Source organism: Octodon degus, unplaced genomic scaffold, assembly GCF_000260255.1.
Source record: "Octodon degus isolate 3935 unplaced genomic scaffold, OctDeg1.0 scaffold00081, whole genome shotgun sequence".
Taxonomy (NCBI): domain Eukaryota; kingdom Metazoa; phylum Chordata; class Mammalia; order Rodentia; family Octodontidae; genus Octodon; species Octodon degus.
In genome coordinates, this window is record NW_004524657.1 from 4805924 (window position 1) to 4823657 (window position 17734).

At 37.1% G+C, this 17734-nt stretch overlaps 1 pseudogene; it reads left to right on the forward strand.

Annotated features, from left to right (window-relative positions):
- The first annotated feature begins 2206 nt into the window (after window positions 1–2206).
- On the forward strand, window positions 2207–7502 carry LOC101563818 (annotated as a pseudogene).
- The last annotated feature ends 10232 nt before the right edge of the window (window positions 7503–17734 follow it).

Genomic DNA, 17734 nt, shown 5'->3' on the forward strand with positions numbered 1-17734 from the left:
GGACTAAAATGATAGAGCAGAGTAGATCTTGATTTCTGAGAAGGAATACAATAATTGAAAAGATGGCCTGAGGGCATCAAAAGATACAACCCGTTGCAGCCTCAAAATGGCAAAAGTAAAAGACTTTGCTTTAAAGAGAAAGTCCCAGAGCAACATGTCGCACAACATTGGTGGCCTAGAAAATTTGATCTTCAAAAGTGGATTCAGAATTCTCAGTAATCCAGGCACGGGGCCCCTACAGCCAAGAGAGAGTGAAGTTGACCTACCCCTCTGGCTGGTAGCAGACCTTGGCATCATCTAAGTGGCACTGGCTTTAGATGCACACAGAGTGGAAGTGTTGTGGGGTCATCAAAGCTTCCACCTGGATTTCAGAAGGCTTGGAAGACCAGGCAGTGTATACCTGAAAGGGAAGTGTGTAAAGCTGGGTGGGTGAAGCCAAAGGTAAAATGGAAAATCCAGAAGTTTGGAGAAGCCAGGAATGTTGATTGTCTGAGGAAAGCTGCAAGGAGGGAGCAGAGCCAGCCCAAGAGAGAATCCATGTCAACTACAACCACTGAAAGTACCACAGGGCAGAACCACTCAAGCTCTTTGGGATTCACATCTCGCCACAGATTGCCTCAGTGGCTGCACATGGAACCAGTGGACTCAATGTTCACCCTCCTGGATTTTGCACTTGCTTTGGTCCAATTTCTTTGTATCCCACCGTATGTAAGTTTTGGAGTGAAATGTCTCTCTTGCACTATTGAATGTTGGAAGTGTCTAAATTTCTTTTCATTTGTCCAGTGGCTCACAGCTAAAGGTTTGCCTTAGATCTCAGAAGAGACTTGGGACTTTTTAGCAATACTGAAACACTTAAGACTCGGGCAATTCTAAGAGTTGTACTGGGTGCCTCCTGCATAAATGAAGGAGACTTTGGTGGATGAGGATCAGAATAGATTTAATCTTAGGAAAAAAAAAAGGTAACAAATATATAGAAAGTAAATCATACAGAACATATGATGTTAAGTACAGTGAAAGCTCCAATCGTAAGAAAGGCAACATAAAAAGAAAATTAAGATTCTCATGCTATTAGTCACATTGTTCTCCATTTTATTAATTTTGAGTCCACTCAGATCCCTCTTGTTTCCTTTACAGAAGTCCATTCTTTGCCCAAATGAACTCTGCCCTAATTTTTTGTTTACAGATCAATGTAGTATTGTTAAGTACAATAAAATTAGATATTGGAAGCAAAACTTTCATCCTACTAGGAATCTTCCTCTATGCTTTAGCCAATGATTGATAGGTTCAGGCCCTAGTATGAATTGCTAAAAGCACTATGGTGGCCATCTAATACAGCTGATGCCTTAAAACAAAAGCCCATCTTCCCCAAGACCACCTCCCCCTTCTTTTCTAAATTAGCCCAGGAAAAATTTACTTCTACCCTTCCCACTGCCTCAGGGAAATCCCCAGTCAGCTCCCTCAGATATAAGCATCCCCTCAAAACTCCACCCCTAGAAAAAGGCCATGAAAACGTCATCCTCTCTTTGTTCCAATGGAGAGAGAATTCCTCATTCTTGCCCACATTCTCTTCCATGTCCTCAAAGAAAATGAAACCCCTTTCCCTTATTTCTTTTGCCTGTTTCTCTGATACACCAAACACCTATCAATGACCATCCTAGAAATTCAACTTACACAGAAAGACATCCCACTGATAGATATTGACAAAGGGTATGTCTTAGCTGGAAGCAAAATAGATATTACAACAAAAGTGTCAAAAATTCTCTCTGAAAGTAATTGAAATCCTCTGTTCTCTAAATTTAAGAATCAGACAGGCCAGAAAGTTGGGATATACTTGGCTGTGCTTGCTCCACACCCAGAGGGTGGCAGGGGAGGGCTTGGCTTGGGGTAGCAGCCAAGGGGCAGTCCCACAAAAGCAGATCTCTGCCTCCTGGAGCAGACCAGACCAGCCCACACCAGCTCCACCAGTCCACACCTAAATGGCTGTCCTTTCCCTCCAATTCTGACAACAAAGAAAGGCCAGCACATAAGGCAGAAGGTGAGGCCAGACTGTCAAGGAACAGGAGAAGCTGCTGCTACACCAAAAGCCCTTGGTGAGGCAGAATCCACCAGCCAACCTGCAGTCCAGTGGGTAGTTTTCTGCTGTAAAGTCATACTGTGAGATCATATGCCACTCTCATGACTTTTTTTAAATAGACCACTCTGTACAATGTGGAGTTGTGCTGTGACAGGTACCTGTAGTGATATGAGTCAGAAGTTTACCACAATGAGGGAGCAAGGAACAAAGAACAGAGCCTAGGGAAACTGGCTCCTTTTAATTCCAGCAAGCTGGAGATGAGATAGTAATAGATTCCTAGAGGCAGCGACCGCCCCATCTGTTCTTTGTTCCCTTACCTGGGAAGTCACCAACTAACTGATACATAAACTAGCAGGTGAATGCTGGAAGGCAGTATAGACAGCAGTATCTTTACATCAAATTAGTTATGCACATTCTTTAGCCTGTTTGTAGACCTCAATAAATGTGAGAAGTGTCCCTGGCTTGGGGTTTACTTAGAGAGAGACTAATCTCAGTGAGATCACTGTGCTGATTTCATCCAACCTTGCTATCATTCTTTTCCTTCTACAACAGGTACCCTTGGACTGACACATCAGGAAGCACTTGAGTCAGAAAATACAGCAAGATGGAATCTTCAGAGTTTTCTAGAACAACTAATTATTTCAGCTTTATACTTGATAAACCTAACCCATCACTCGTCCTTGCATGAAATTTGTGATGAGATTTTTGCATATGTCAAGGATCAATACTTTGTTGAAGAAACTGTGAAAGTCATTAGGAGCAATTGTGTAAGGTTACAATGTAGAATTTGTAATACTGGGCCATCACATCAAAATGGCTTTGCTAATGGATGGTGATAGCAGTGAACTATTATCATCAGTGATAGAGATGATTCAGACCCAGAATAGTTCTTTCTGAAATAGAAAGATAAAAGATACAATCCATCTTTTACTGCTCAACTGCAAGGTGCAACCCACTATAAAGGAATTACATGAATCTGCAACTGTTAATGCAACACAAATCAACCTGAGAAAATACCCATGTTCTCATGAAAAACTAAAGCTTTCCTGCAGCAACGCTGTGAACCACAAGATGGAATTATTAAAATTAAGGCATCATCTTTCAACATATTAAATAGCAGAACAAGATTTTTCTTATTTTTTTCCTGATGATCCACCTACATTTATCTTCAGTCCTACTAACAGACAGAGGGAGACTTTTCAAAGGAGTATCTGCTAGGTAGGAAGACAGCATTATTAATAGACTATTGCAGGTTATATGAACAAAGCTACTAAAGAAGCAGATAAACTTTTGAAACAGGAAGAAATGACTATACTGACTTTTGAAAAGACTAAAAAGAGAAAAAGCAGATGCCTCAGAAGCCATGGGCCAGTCAATATAGCTCAGCGGATTAAAGCACCTGCAAGCAGGCACACGGGCAAGGGGTTCGATACCTTGGCCTGACACTCTAGCCCAGCCCCCAGGGCACACTGAGACTCATTTGAGACTAGGCATGGTGGCATGCATCTGTAATCTCAGTTCTTAGGAGGCTGTAAAGAGGCAGACCACTATGAGGCTAATCTAGTATTGAGACTCTGAACACCCTGTAGACCCTTCTCTAAAATATGGAAAAGGAAAAAAAAAGACAGAAAGGAAAAAACAAAAGGAAGATCAAGAGAAAAAAAGGAAAAAACTGAAGAAAATTGTTGAAGAAAAGAAAAAAAGGAGAGGCTTAAAATGGAAGGAGAGAAATTGCATAAAGAAAAGCAAAAATACATAGAATATTTAAAGCAGTAGAATGAATACAGAATGGATATGGAAAGTGATGATTTCAAGGAAGTTCAAGAACCAACTCAAATGAAAACTGGATTACCTCCTGAACTCTGGTGATTCTCTGATGGTTTTGGAGTTCCCCAATGTATTAGGGGAAATTCTGATCTTCAAGATGAGTTTCCTGAAGGAGTCACCACAGGCAATAGCACAAGAAAATGAGAAGTAGCCAAAGAGCAAATAACTGATGCTAACACTAAAGAATTGACAGAGACTTTAGAAGACACAGACCCCACAATATCTGCACTGTCCAAAGTTGCACCCTTATAGACTGCAGTTCAAAAAGCTTAGATCTTAAGCTCTTTATGAAATTCTCAGACTGTACATCTTAGCTTCAAGAGCTGATATAACATCAAGTGCAAAATACAGATGTCAGAAATGAGGAGGATTTGATGCTACAGATGAAGCGAATATGATTGCCAGTCCTGCAGACAACCCACTACTATTATGTACTACTGAAACTATATTGGATTATTTTGCTGAATTCATGCACATACAATATTTAAATGGCAATGGAATACCCATCTCTGACAAAACTAAACAAAAAAGGGATACAAAGAAAGGGCCATTTTGTATCTGTATATACAAAATAGTTAGGATATACAGCTACTTTCTCTTAATTCAATGAGAAGAAAGATTTGTACTAATAGTGTTTGAACAGGATATCATGTCTGCATCTTGTACTATGAATAACCACTAAGAAGATGATATGCAATGTATTAATTATTTAAACTGACCTATGAATCGTTTTTGAAACTGTCTCATTGCTATCTGTTTCTCAATAAAATTAATTTTAAAAAGCCCATATGAAACTTCATTTGAGCAATCCCAGTCTACTGAAGAAATTGTAAAGCACCTCAGTGTAAGATTTGACACCAGGAGAAAAACTGAAGACACTTCATGCTCTCTGTGGGAAGCTGCTGAGCATAGTTTCCAGTAGGGGTTTCATTGAAAATTACGATGTTGTATTAGGACAGGCAAAACAAGAGTTCCAGGGGTTAAAAGCAGAAGAACACTGAAAACAGAGAAGAAGCAGCTTTTATAATTCATATAAGGAAGGAAGAAAAGCTTAAAGAACAAGAACAAAAAAATTTAGAAACAAAAAAACTAAAGGAGAAAAAAGGAAGATATTCAACTGAAGATACATAGGTGAAGAAGAAAGGGAAGACTTTGATACTAGCACTGAGAGCAAAGAAACAGAGTGACAGGAATTTGATCAAGATACTGTCACCAAAGATGAAGATGACCTGGGGTCACATAAGAGAAGCAAAAAAGGGACAAAATGGATTTAACAAATAGACAAGACAAGTAGAGATCAACTGTGTAATGCAAGAGCTTCTTACTGCTTATGAAGAAGAAGCTTTCAAACAGGAGCAGCAATAAGAAGCTCTTAAAAAGCATCCAAAGTACCAGTATCTTTCCCTTGGGCCATGACTGCATGGATAGGTGTGACTGGGTTTTCCCTTTACACATTATTCTGGTCCCAATGAACACATGCTATTGCTATACATTCATCATTTCAGAATAATATGCAGTCTCAGATGCTAAGGTATCTACTAGAAGTGGAGCATCTTTGATGTCTGAATCTACCTTCACAGGACCAGCATCCCTTTGACAGTTGTGCACAGCTGCCAAAGCCAGTGGATAAGCCAAATCAGTGGTGCTTTTACAGTTCTTCTGAAAAGCTAGAAAAGTTTATCAAAGCTCTTAATTCTAGAGGTTACAGAGAAAGTGCCTTAAAAGAAACCTTGTTGCAAGAGAAAAGCAGAATATATGCACAGCTAGCCCGTTTTTCTCAAGAACATATTCATTATTTAGATACATCTCAAACTGATAGAAAACTTATATGTACTCAGGAAAGAAATACCAGTGTGTGTAACCCATTTCTAATGTCAGAAGAAAGGCAGATTTAACTGAGACTGAGAGATTTCCTTTGGGATAATGAAGACAGAATCTATCAAGGATCATTAGGATCAATCATGGTTACAGCCAGTCATAAATGTAGATCAGCCTTATAAAGTAGGTGGTGTGAGCAGTTAAGTGAGGAAAACAAGAAAAATGGAATAATTAAAACTGAATAAAAATGTAGAAGAAATGAAATTTGATGAACAAGCAAGGGTCATTGTGAAAAAAGACTTCAGTGGATAAAAACAGAAACTCCAAGCACTGTCTCAACTAATGCAAGTACACCACAGTTGGTGACACACATGGTTACCTGTCAATGGCACTCTTTTGGATAGAACAAGGTACAGAGTGGCATTTTCTAAGACTCTACTTGATGCCAGTGATAGTGGGAGTTCTTATAGAACAGACCTGGGCCACTGGAGTCTCTCCTTCCTCCTGCTAGCCTGTTCCAAGCCTCCTCCACTTAGCCACTTTGGGTCACAGTGTGATTTCATCTAAGTCTATACTGAATGCTCATTGAAAGATGTGCTGTTAGAAGGGAGATGCTGAAAAATATGGTTCTTTTTGATGGCTGTGACAGGGGTCATCATACTTCCTTCACTCAACCAAAGCTCAAATCTGTGCCTAAAGAAAATTGTTTTCATCCCAAATGTCGACCAAAGCAACATTCTAGAAGACTCTCTTCTAAACAAAGAACATCCTTGGAAAGTAATGAAGAAATGGGAGAGTTTGGAGGGTGAGGAGGATGAAACCAATGACAACGAAGAGTAGCAAAGTGAAGAGGAAGAATAGGGGGTAGAACAAGGTGAACATGCCTCTCAAGAAAAGGAAGAACTCAAAATGAGGAAGACCACAAGTCAGACTGCCAATTAAGACAGGAGGGAGACTTAGCTCTTCTTTCTCAAGCCATGACCAATAACAAGATCCTAGAAGATACCCTCAAGGACTCAGCAGACTACACCCAGAACAACTGTTTCTTCCAGAACCATTGGTAGAAACCTAAGAAAGATAAGATCTCCCCCTGCAGAAACTAAATCTTCAAGAATTGTTGGTTGTTCTACTTGCCACTGTCATGGCACAGAACAAAACTATGTATTTGTTGAACTCCTTAGTCCTCACAGAAAATTCAGAGGCAAAAAACAGTGCCAATTATACAGCAGAAAACTACCCCTGCTTCCCTAACATCAGAGTTATCCCCACAAAGTCAAGTGAAGAGTCAAGATCTTTAAATTTTACTTCAAGACTGTCTCCAGGATAGAGAATCCAAGAGAAGAGGCATGAAAAGACAATTTGTAGAGTCCTCTCCAATGTCATTGAATCAAAAAAGCTCTGGCTGACATGAATTTGTCTGCTTCTGAGAAATTTGTGGAATTATTACAGCATGATGACAGCTGGTCTTTTTTGAAACTGGTCTATAAAACCCAGATACCAGACTACCAAGACATCACTGAAAAGCCCCCTGCCTTAAATATAATTAGTGAAAAAGTGAATAAATGTGGATATCAACTAGCATCTGAGTTTGTTGATGATACTGAATTAATGTTTTCAAAGTGTTTTGACTACAAACCTCATAATTCAAGTGAAGCAAAAGCTGGAGCCAGGCTTCAAGCATTTTTTTGTATTCAGGCTCAAAACCTTGGACTCCATGTCACTCACGCCTAGTGATGTGGACCATGTTAGCACAACACCTGCTGCAAAAAAGTCACAAATCTAAGTTTTGTCCTTATTAAGATTATAATTCAGGAAAATTCATCAGAAGGGAACAATAAATCATGGTCTAAATCAAATGCACAATAACAACTGATTGGCCATTTGAAATGTGGTCTGCACTCAATTCAATTTTTTTATCCATTTATTTGATACAGAGTCTCTCTATGCAACTTGGACTTATAGTGATCCTCCTGTCTCAGCCACCCCAGAACTGGGATTATAGGCGTGTGCCACCATGTCTGGTTTCATGGCTGGTATGGCATGCTTGGAATTCTGAGCCCGGTACTGCATGCTGTACCAGGGATCAAACTTGGGTCCCTGTACTTGCCACGCAGGAATTTAGATCACCAAACTATCTCCTCAGCTTCAGCTCAATTTTAATCCTAATCACTCAGGAGAATGTAGAAAAGATTTCCTTTGCTACAATTTTGTTTAATACCTAATAGGTTTGATGCACATACAGTACTGGTTTGCAGAGGAGTCTGTACATTTTGAGGTCATTTATGTGTGTAGATATCTTGGAAAATATTTTTTTACCCTATGATTTATTGTGTCATTGATTACTTTTAGAAATTTTGGTAGGAAGAGAGAAATATCTACACAGATGAGTCTTCTACAATAGCACACTTTGGACAAATGTGTGCATGGCCTAAGAATTCTTTAATAAGCATTCTTTCAACACTACATTTGAATGGATCCAATGTTATATCCCTTGAAGTTCTTACTGATGCTGGTTGGACATATTAAGTACTGAGTTGCTTAACCAGGTATTTATTTAGCATTCAAAGTAATTTGTTAATTTGCTTTGTATTTATAAAATGCATACTTAGAAAATATCTATTTTTAAAACATTTTACTGTTTGTGTTTTATTTCTCTAATTTCCTCAGTATTCAAAAATTTCACCCTCCCTTTTCCTGGCAGTTTTTTAGTTTTACAGAACTATTTCACAAGTTTCTATATACATTTTTTTAAGTATACAAATAAAATTACATTTGTACTGAGTAAAAAAAAAATGAAGAATCTCTTCTAGAATACTAAAATAAATTTTTCATAATCTGCATATTTCTTTTCTAGCATTTTCACTTACACTTCTCATCACTGGGTCAATATAATCTTGATGAAATATTATTTTGATGCAAATATCAAGCTGCAGAATAAAGCACCTCCTTAGGCAGGCACAAGGACCAAGGTTCAATCCCCAGTCTCCCTGGGGCATGCTGAGATGTTGAATGAGACTGGGCATAGTGGTGTGTGCCTGTAATCCCAGCTCTTGGGAGGCTGAAAACAGGAGGATCACTGTGAGTCTGATCTGTGTAGTGAGACCCTGTACTAAATACATTTTAAAAAAAAAAACCTTACACAACAAATCTAACAATAATTGTTATGACTACTTGGTATAGCCTGTGGCTCCTAAATTAACTGATAAATGCATAAAGAGAAGAAAATACAAAATTTGAGAATTTATTATTCTAACGTGATTGATATTCATTTTTATAATCTTAAACTTAAAGTTCTGTTCCTTCGTGTATCCTTTGTACTATAATGTCAAGTATATTCCATCTGTAAATGTTGTAGCCTTCATTATTTAACTTTACCCACATTGTGCTATGTCTTTTAAATTAACTCACTGGAGAAAGAGAAATACATAATTATACTGTTTCTAATTACAAGCTAAACTACCTTCACAGGCACAATTTCTTCTTCTGTGTAGCAATAAATTATTGTATTATTCCTTTTTATCCTAAATAGGATAGACAGATCTATCACTTATAAATATTCTTAGTTTTTATTATGCAATATTTTTATTTTACTAGGTTGCCTTTCTTTTTTCCTTTTTTTTTTTTCTTTCTTTAACTGGGAATTGACTTTAGCTGCTGGGCTATCTGGCCCTATTTTACTTTATTTTTATAAAATAGTGTCTCTGAGTCTAGGAATCTTGACGATGATTGTGAGCCTGGATTTTTCTTCTTGTTTTAGCACTTGACTATGTGATCCTACTGTCTTCTAATCTCCGTTGCCTTGTTGAAGTCAAATGCTAACTGTCTTGCAATTTTCCTTGTATGATGAAGCATTTTATTCTTTTCTACCTACAAGATTTTCTCTTAATCTGTGACTTTCAAGTATTCTAAGTATAATGTGTTTGAGTTGGCATCTTTTTCTGTTTATCCAGTGTGGAGTTTGTTGAGCTTCTCAATTGTGTACATTTCATGAACCGTGGGGAATCTTACCAGTCTTAGTGGCTTTCTCCTGTCTATTCTGGAAGGGCATGGCATAAAGAAGCTGTTCTTCAATAGTTTTCACTTGTGCCCTTCTTACAGAGAAAGTTGTAGAGTGCAGGAGAACTTGATGCTGTAACAGGCTGCTTTAATTGCCCACATATAATATTCTGCAACAAGGAGCTAAGGGAAACAGACTCCACCAATGATTCCTAGTTGCCAGATCTTCTTGGGATATTCTTCCAATCCTGGGAACTTCCATGTAAATTCCAATTACAGTTGAATGGCCCTTCTACAACCCAAACCTTTGTGGCAGGATTGTTCTGCATGCTGTTCAGAAGCCATGGCTCCCATCATTCTTACGAACTTTTAGTCTGTTAAGAAAGTACTTCTTTACTTTGTTGTAAATCCTTTGTCCATCCCAAGAGTCTTTGAATGTCTTATTAGTTTATCTAAGTTTTTCACTTAGCTTCTGAAAGTCTCATCCCAAGAAAAATGTGATTATTAATACGTATCATGCTTTTTTGTCTTATGTATAATCCTCATGTTATAGTTTAAGAAGTTAAGCATTCCTCAAGTTGGAAACTCCTTTTTGCCCTTATATAATGCACATATAAATATTTACCTAACACAACTTGTTGTTTGTTTACAGGTCTCATTACACAGTTCAGACTCATAGTGACCCTCCTGTTTTCAGCCTCCCTAGTGCTGGGATTACAGGTGTGCACCACCACACCTGGACTCCATCGCTGGCCCTGCACACCTGAGGAGGACGAGGGGGCCAGTGTTGGGTGTTGGTAGCAGTGTAGTATGTGGTACCAGGGATCGAACCCTGGCTCCTGCACTTACCTAAGCAAGCACTTACTTTGTCTGCTGAGCTATCTCGCCTGCCCTACTAATGCTATTTTATGAACAAATTTTGTGGAATTTTATGTCCATTAGTTGAGATTCATGAAAAATACCAGATATTCCCATATAAATTTATTATTGTTTCTACTAGAACATACTGCTTTCTGCTAATTAAATACATATATTCCCTCTTCCAAAGATACCTGAGTCGGACAGGCCAGATAGCTCAGCGGACTAAAGTGCTTGCTTAGGTGGACACAGGGCCAGTGTTAGATCCCCAATATGCCATGCCAGCCCCACCCCTGGGATGTGGTGAGGCAGCGATGGAGTCTGGGGGATGGTGGCATGTACCTGTAATCCCAGCACTTAGGAGGCTGAAAACAGGAGAATCACTCTGAGTCCAAACTACATAGTGAGACCCTGTAGACCCCGTACTAAATACATTTTTTTAAAAAGATACTTGAGTAAATCTATTACAACTGTATTTATATTATTTAAATATTATTTAATTTTTAAAATCTCATTGTTGATACTATTCTTGCAAATGCTTGAATAATTTACAGCACAGTATTGCTCAAACAATATTATAATGTAGAAAATTTATGAAAGATTTGGTGAATCACATCATTCTAATTACATGCACACTGAAATATGAGAAGAGTAACAACTTCAATGAACAAATTCCCCTACATGCATATGTTTTTCATCAAGTTGATGATTTGTAATGCTGCTTATCACGGTTGCAGATATCTCAGAGTATCTTCATGGGATACCTAGCAGCACAGAGTACAGATAGGTACCTAGAGTACAGATTATTTTCAAAAGCTCAGAAAAGTACTCAGTCAGTGTCATATAAACAAAAAATTGAGAACTAAATAACATAAATGAAATGCATTCTACAGTACAGTTCCTTGAGAAGGTCCAAGATGTAATCATTCCATAACAAACAACCTGATATTTATATTCCTGTATAGTTCTTGCCCACAGTGAACCTGAAGGAGCCCAAGGACTGTCTTTCAGTCTTGGAGACCTGAGGCAGGAGTTTAGAATCAGATCATCAGGAGAGGCCTATTCTGTCCAGAGATTCTTACCTGATTGCCGCAAGCTTTAAAATGTTATACTTTGTATTGCAAACCTTGTAATTATGCGAAGTATGAGAGGTATGTGACCCAGGGATTTTTGTAGAATAAGAAGTAACACTGAGGGGGCCCTAGAAACTCTTTGAGAAAGAATTTATCTCACATAGACCTGATGACCTATAACCCCATTGTGATTGGACCCGTTGTAATCTGCCATTCATGATTACATGTTGGTTTCAGCTTTCATGGATATCATAAGTCATGTGTGTGCTAAACTTCAGTGGTCTAGTCAACTGAGCATATTGCTAGGTTTTACAACCAAAGCCAGTGTTTATTGGAATTTGTGATCTGGTCTTGCTTTGTTTGGGCCAGGGTCCAAATGCTCCCTTTCTCTCTCACTTCTCTTCTGTGTGGTCACCTCTCAGAATCTCTACTTTGTCCTCTACCTATTTGTTCCCAAGAATTCACAACTGTGGAATCATCTTTTTAAGCATTTTGGAACAGACAGAGGAAGAAGAGATATAAAATCTTCATACATATCTATATGTATTTTCTCATTAGTTTAGAATTTAAAGACCAAATGAAAGATTAGGAAAGTTTGACTATTATTCCTTAGTTGTTCATTAGTTCACAAAAAAAATTTCTGCAGAATGAAGTAGCCTCTGAAAGTTTAGAGTCATTGTAATTAACTATTTTATCTGTCTGATTTTTCTACTACTCTAAATTTACTACTAGAAATTATAAGGTGCATATCTTAACAATAATAAAACACATAGTATTTATGATAGGTACACATCACTGGCTAGCCTAAGGACAAACAAAATTCTTGCAGAATTAGTTGCATTTTTATGTCTTACCTGGATGTTTCTTGAATAATCATTAAAAAATTACAAATATTGGAAGTTAGATATATCTTCAGAGACTATGTGTTTTGTACATTGACCTTTTTCTCCAATTGGGCAAGTTTTTCCAGCATGTCAAACTTTCTACCAAGTTCTGCAGCAGAACACTACTGTGCAGCAAAAGTAAATGGAATAGAGAAGCCTCTCCTTTTTGTGCTGACTCTCCCCCACTCACACACACACAGACACACACAGATCTGTAGGCTGAAGAGAAGGAGGAACTAGTCAGTACTGCAGCATGGACTCCACTATCGTACCATATAATGTTCTGCAGCGTGAAGCTAGGGAAATGGGTTCTGCAAAGGTTTCCTGGCTACTCTATCTACTTGGAATAAGTAGCTGCTCCTCTCCAAGGAACTGGGATAGATGGTGCCATGGAATTTTCTCAGTTTTTGAAGCATTTCTTGGCACCGCATATAACATAAAGGCTATTGTCATTTTTCAAATTGTTTGCCCTCCTTCCATGTAGGAGTCTAGTTCCACCAATATTGATAGGATATTTGTCTTTGACAGTTACTTTTCCTTGCTGTATATCAAGTAATCAAAACTTCTAAAATCTTGATAGCTGTCATTGTATGACAGTATGACTGTTTCCCACAAACTTTTGCCTTTATGTAATTCAATAGAAAACATCACAGAAGCCATTTCTGCTTTAGGATGATATGCTTTCAATGATACAGTTTATTAATCCACTTTAAGTTCACCTTTTAGCTTGACTCTATTAAAAATCATTTTATTGAGTAATTCAATTAAGACAATTCAGTATAAGACTTAATAAAATGCAGTCAGTATGCAGAGAGCCCTTTCCTATACATGGGGGATCCAAAGACAGTAATGTACTCTGTATTTTCTGTAGAATGTATTCTATAGTTTATCCATAACTGATGTAAAGAGTTAGCACTTACAATTTTTCCTCTATTTCTTCAGAAATCTTTCATCAACCAGTTTGTTCATTATATAGTTTTGGAAACAAGAAAAATGAGTCTGCATTGCTTTTGTAGCTTACATTCCCGATAACCATAATCTTTATTATACCCAGAAAAGGCCTTAAATTCCTAACCTTTAGGATTATATCTAAGAACTATAATTTTATTTACATGCATTTGACTGGAAAGAGTTAACTGAAAGTGACATGGAATTGGTTCAAATTATCAAATGGTCTTTATTTGCTGAGTGGAACCATTCTTTCTTTTATTTAATCCTTGCACAAACATGTCATCATTTATCCAGTAACCATTGTTCCTTGGTGTCCACAGAGGATTGCTTTCATTTAAAGGATATTGATTTATTTATTTGTTTTCCTGTATTTTGGGGAAAGGTCGACAGGGTGTTCAGGGTCTCACTACTAGATCAGACTCATAATGATTCTCTTGTTTGCCGCCTCCCAAGAGCTAGGATTACAATAGCACACCACCACGCTGTCTCAAATGCCCTGTCAGCATGCCCCGCGGGCAGGGCCAGCACAGCAGGCCTGAGGATCGAAGCCCTGACCCCTGTGCCTGCTTGCAGGCACTTTAATCCGCTGAACTATTTGGCCCGCCCTGAGTTCATCTTTTTGAAAGTAAACTGGTTTGCCATTGAAAAAATAATAATAATAAAGTAAGCTTGTAAAATTATAACTTTATCCATCAGATATGACTATTTGGAATGAGAAATATTATATTTCATAGTTTCAGGCCATACATTATGCTTTGTTAGATTAAATGAATTACCTACCATTAAAATATTAGTCCCTTAATATGATAATGCAGTCAGAGTATGCAGGCCAAAGGAAAAAACTATCATTAGGTTTCTAGTCTTTATGTGTTGAAGATGCCCCAATTACTTATGCTTAGAAACCTGTAGTTCATACAGTCATCTGCTCATATTACCCCACCTCTTTGATAGTGAGTGTGCTAATTTTCTCTTCTCTAGGAAATATAATAGCTTCCAGATTTCCATCAAAATGTTTCATGCTTCATACCCTATTTTAATATTTGTCTCATTTTTACAAATTCAAATCCATGTTGCTAATGTTATGAGGATCAAGGAATGGAGGAGGTAGGTGGGAAGGTTAGGGGACAAAAAAAGAAAAAAAAGAATTAAGGTGTGTTATGTGCAGGTACTGACTCCCAATGATAAATTTAATCATTATACACTGCAAACGTGTACGAATAAAAAATGATAGAAAAAAGAACCAAATAACATTTCTAATTATTTCCTCCTTTACCTTGATTTATTAATCTATTTTGTTTAACAATAAAGGCTTGAAATTATATTATCTAAATTCTTTTTATAAATTTGTCTGGCACACTTTGCATCAAAAAGCATTCTCTGCTTCATGACAGGTTGTAGCTGGGTGTAGTGGTGCTTGTCTGTAATCCCAGCACTTAAAAGGCTGAGGCAGTATGATCATTACAAGCTCGAGATCAACCTGGGCTACAAAGTGAGCTTAAGGCCAGCCTGAGCTGCATAGCAAAACTCTGTCTCAAAAGACAACAAATCATGCCAGCACCAAAATGTCAATATATCTTCCCTACCTTCCTTATACTTATTTAATCTTAAGATCATACATGGTGATACATTTTAAAGATAACATGACAAATTCAAAAGATGAACTAGACTACTTCATGCATATTAAATCAAAGTTATTGCCATGTTTATTGTCTTTTAACTCAGAACTACAAATAAATAAAAGAAGAACATTACATAAGACTTGGATATTCAGATATATCTCCCCATGTTCCAGAGTGATGCAAAATACATCATTTATTAGCACAACGAAGGTTCAAGGTATAGCACATCTCAATTTAAGCAATTTCCTTGTCATCTAGCTCCTTGAAGGATGATGTCATCTATCTCCTTCACCTCCATGCTACTCAGGAACATTTCAGATGCATAGTCAATTCAGATCAATTCCAGAAATTTATCCTGAATTGATGAATATTCAACTAATATTGCAAGACTGTCTAAGTGTCTTATCTTCAGGGGACTTTCAACCACTATGAAAAGACCACTGCAAGCCTACACCCAGTAAGCCTCCCTTTCTGAAAATATACAATAGCTGAGATTTTGAAAAGAATTATAAGAAAATTATGTACTGCTACATTGTTGATTGCACAGCTATTCCAAATGGAACATGTGTGCCATATGTATAGGAAAATACACTTATTTGATTTACACAAGTAATACAAAATAGATTACTCTTATGAATAACACAAAATTACAGAAAGATAGTTTATCAAAAAGGCAATAACAGTTTTAAAGAAACGAATATTTGGTTTTAGGTGTGTGTGAAGTCAAAAAGTGTACTAAAAGGTGTACATCGCTGAAAGTTACCCACAAATCACAGATAATGTTTAAAGGATGATACCTACAGTAACATAATATATTTTAAAACAAATTTTATTATGAAAATAAGGAATCTGAAGACCATACAAACAAATTGACATTTTCCAATAATGTTTATATGACAAACAGCTTTAAATAATTAAAGATATGGTATACCTAAGTCTTTAGAGAAAATGTTTAGCAACCTCTTGTAATAATGGACTTGACAAAAGCCAAAATGCTCACCAAATACTGCAAAAAAAAGGCAACTTTTTTATTCCTTGACAACGTAAGCTTGATTCTCTTTATATGATTTTTTTCTGAGTAAATATGTTGGAAAAATCAATTTGTGGGAATATAATCATTTTACTAAAAGAAGAATTGAACCATCTAGGTTTACATAATAAGAGTAAAATATACAACTGTGTCAGTCAGTTTTAAAGTATTAACTCATTGCACCCTCAAGGACATTATCAATTAAATATAAATGATAACAAATTATTTATATACTTGCATAATACAAATATATATTAAGTTATATTTAAGTAGGCTCATTAAAGTAAAAAATGATCATATATATGTCAGCTTTAATTAGAGATATTTCTCAGTATATATTTCTCACTCTTTCTCAGTAAGATTACCAATTACAGCCTACCATTTTGAAAGGTCCTCACAAATATTAAAAGTAGTTTGGAAGGTAAAATGTTCAGATAGAGTAGAGTATTTTTTTTCTAAATAAGGCAGCATAATCTTTCTAAGAAATGGATAAAGCTACCTTTCACAGGACCCATGACCAGAAAATCTTCAATGACACTGGAGCCAAACTAAAAAGCTGTGTCCCTTCAGAGCCCAAGACCACCCTCAGTGCTAGCTCCCTGGTGAAATGTCAGAGTGATTGACAATAAAACAAACTTGTCTTTTGTCATTATACGTTAAAAAATAAAGAGTGAAATGTGTTTGACAACTATTTATTTCTTTATTATTCTTCTCAAGGCTCCTATAACCTCTTTATTCCTGAGACTATATATAAAAGGATTTAACAAGGGAATTACTACGGTGTAAAATAAAGAGTACATTTTTTCAGCCTCCTAAGAGCTGGGAAGGATTTTTTTTTTTTTTGGCTGACTGAGTCTCCCTCAGGGCAGATCTGGTAAGGTACATCAAGGTGAAGATCTAACCACAGTCCCCTGTGCCTGACTGGGTTTGCCCAAGCAGGTGCTTAAACAACTGAGCTAACCAGCAAGCCCTCCTTTAAATTGAAGAAGGATTTTTTTTTTTTTGGCTAGTTCAGGCTGTCTTAAGGGCCATTCTGCTGTGGCTTGAGGAACTGGGGATTGAACCATAGTTATTTTTCTATTATGAATTTTTACCTCTTATGTACATAGTGAAATGAATTTTCTGAATTGTTATATGCCTTTCTTCTATGTGATTTTTTATACATTGCAATACATAATAGGTATGTTTTACACTTTTTTTGTATCTATAATGTTTATTTACATTATTGTGTATTAAATTGTGAGAAAATATCAGTAGTGTGAAACAGGAGCCTAACTTGATTTCTAGATATGTAATCAATAATGTCAGCACAATCCATTAAATAAGTGTCTTTTTAAAGTTGAGTTGAACCGTTACATTTGCTTACATCAATTTCTGTACACATTGGAATCTATTTCAAACTTGTATTTTTCCTGCCTCAGTCTTCCAGATTGCTGAGACTGTGGCTTTGTGCCACCATGCTCACCTAATTTTTTTTTTTTTTTTATTTTAGGCAAGGGTCTACAGGGTGGTCCTTGCGCCTGCCAGGGAAGGGCTTACTCCACTGAGCCATCTCCCTGGCCCCACTTGTATCTTTTTTGATGATACTAGAGATGGAACATGGA